This window comes from Montipora foliosa, chromosome 13, assembly GCF_036669935.1.
Source record: "Montipora foliosa isolate CH-2021 chromosome 13, ASM3666993v2, whole genome shotgun sequence".
NCBI classification, from domain to species: Eukaryota; Metazoa; Cnidaria; class Anthozoa; order Scleractinia; family Acroporidae; genus Montipora; species Montipora foliosa.
The window spans coordinates 11,958,837-11,961,336 of NC_090881.1; the positions used below are offsets into that span (position 1 = coordinate 11,958,837).

General features: G+C 36.5%; 1 protein-coding gene across 6 annotated transcripts in view; it reads right to left on the minus strand.

Annotated features, from left to right (window-relative positions):
• Nucleotides 1-2,500, minus strand: part of LOC137984007 (protein NLRC3-like) — a 46,122-nt gene that overhangs the window by 32,876 nt on the left and 10,746 nt on the right. For 3 of the 6 annotated variants that reach the window (XR_011119066.1, XM_068831205.1, XM_068831201.1), the window contains exons 1-2: nt 1,514-1,697; nt 1,339-1,430 (exon numbers count right to left, since the gene is read on the minus strand). The exons of 1 other annotated variant lie outside the window; for it this stretch is intronic. The gene's annotated coding sequence lies outside the window, so the exon portion shown is untranslated. Of the gene's footprint in view, nt 1-1,338; nt 1,431-1,513; nt 1,698-2,500 lie in introns of those variants that run through there. 2 more of the 6 variants (XM_068831202.1, XM_068831203.1) reach the window with 2 other exon arrangements.

Sequence of the window (2,500 nt, forward strand, 5' to 3'; positions counted from 1 at the left end):
TCGGATAGTGTTGTTACTTTTGGGGTATTCTGCAGTTGCTCCACTTTTTATTCTTAACATCTCTTTCGAAAGGTTTTTCAAAGGGCACGACAGCTAAAATACTTGTTTTCCGTTTGTTAGGACTTTCGCTCCGAAAATCCACTCGCAAGTTTTTGCATATCTGATTAACTGTTAAATTTCGTCTTTAATGTTATTTCGTCGTTTAAATTGGCTAATTAGGTGTCTTTCCTAAAATAGCCTCGCAGTTTGACCACGCGCTAAAATTAGATTGAAAAAGATTATCAGTGGAAGAGGCCCATGTATGGCGGATGTGTTTTCTTACCTCATGATCACTTGCATTTGGTAAGTGTAGAATGCACTGAGTGCAAATAGGAGGGAATGGAGCATATTGAAAGAGAAGGGAAAAAAAGAAGAAAAGAAAAAGGAATTTGTATACCTCTTCAATCCATATTAAATTTCACATGATACTGTTAAGAATATCTTTTTCACTATGATCTAACCAATTGACCCCTGGGAGTCAGAACTAATAGTTTTTACTCTGCATGGCTATTACAAATGCCAAATACAATGTACTTGCCAATTGCCGGTTTTCAATGTCACACCATCATGAAAACCATTCAACAAATAAAGTCAAGAATCAAAGAGATAAAAGAAGGTGAATATTCAAATAGTCTCGCAAAGGTTCAGATCTGTGCGATGTTTCGTGCGGGAGATATTCGAAGAAATGTTTTACTAAAATTTATAAGGCTTTGTATGAAGACGCCATGTTTGTGTCCCTCAGAGAGGCACAAATATGGCGGCCGGAAGCTAACAAAAACATATGTCATCGAGTTTTGCAATAAAAAGCCAGTAGTTGTCTTTTGAGGGCTCATACACATCTATATGAGTACTTATTCTCAAACAAGGACTGTTCAGATTGCAAAATCTCAGGGGGTAAGTCACTTTTTTAACCTACGTGATAGCATTCTTGACCGCAATTTTAACGTGTCACGCAAAAGCTTAGAAATTCAACCTTGGTCTATCACAAGACGAAAAACCCTATCAAACTGAAAATTTATGAAAAGATAAGTCTTCATCTGTTCTAATAACTAAACAAACTAAAATCTCAAACGGATTGATAATTCCTTATTTTTTAGTTTTGATGACGTCACGTGAAAACCAAGAATTGGATGCACTTTAGTTATGAATTGGTTGCGCAAAGCACTGCTTGTTGCAATTATGAATTTCAGAAATTCTAACATAACATTTCGGGGGCGGATTTTGCATTTATACATCGGCGAAATGTAAAGCATCCAAAAGAAGTGTAATATTTCTTGACGCAACAAACACATTCCATACCTTGTTTAGCGTTCACTTCGCTTTAACTTTGCATTTTTCAAGGTACAAATACATAATCCGTACCCACAATGATCAAGAAGATTGGTCAGGATCTGTTACCGAGACAAAAATGAATTCATCATAAGTTTGTCTCATAGCAATGTTTGAGTATCGACTGTTTAAAAGAGTAACTTACAGTTAGTAGCCTTCAAAGGACACAATTAACGAATCTGCGCTGCTTTTGGTGCTAAAACAGTGAACAATGCTTTTTGACTCTTACATAATACCATACGGATAGAATACATGCCCTATTGAGTTGAAACAGACTTTGAAAGTCATCTTCCCAAACTATAAGTCCCTTCGTGATTAATTCCGTTACACCCACGATGAAATTGTCAACTTATGGTCAGGCAATCAATAAACAGGAAGTTGTAATTTCTTTCCCAGGCGTGGCGCGTTATTAGATGGATGACATGCTCCAGCTCAACAGCAGTCAAGCACTTAATAAGCAACTAAAATCTGATCAGTGTTCTGTGGTATTAATGTTTTTGACTGAACCTAGGTGTTGTTAACCCTTTAAGGCTCGAGGGGCTCCCCATTGCCGAGTAGAAATCTTTATAAAAAGTCAATCAAATCACTCAGTAAGTCTTGTGGACTTCAATATGACGTACCAAAATAAAGTGAACCACATAATTAGCATTGCCAAACTCTCCCACTGTGATAATAAGTTTGAAAATGCTAAAAAGGACCTTACATTAACTTGGGAATTGCTAAATGAGGTGATATCTAAACAAACGAGCAAGCCTTCATTGCCTTCATCCTTTAAATGTGAAGGGAAGTCAAACAGCGATCTCAAGGTGATTGCTGACAGATTTTGTAAATATTTTACTAATATCGGCCCAAGCGTTGCAAGTGCTAAACAAGAAGTTCATTTAAATTTTAGTTCATTCCTCATCGACAATAATAAAATTCCTATTACTCTAAAGCCAACTACAATAAAACTTGAAAATATGTCTAAAACATGAGCTTCTGGGAAAGCCCCTGGCCATGACAACATTCCAACGCGTGTAATCAAAAGCTCAGTTCACTTAATTTCGTCACCCTTTAGCGAATATTATTAATCAGCAACTGCAAAAAGGCATTTTACCAGACAAAGTGAAAATTGCTAAAGTAATCCGTGTTT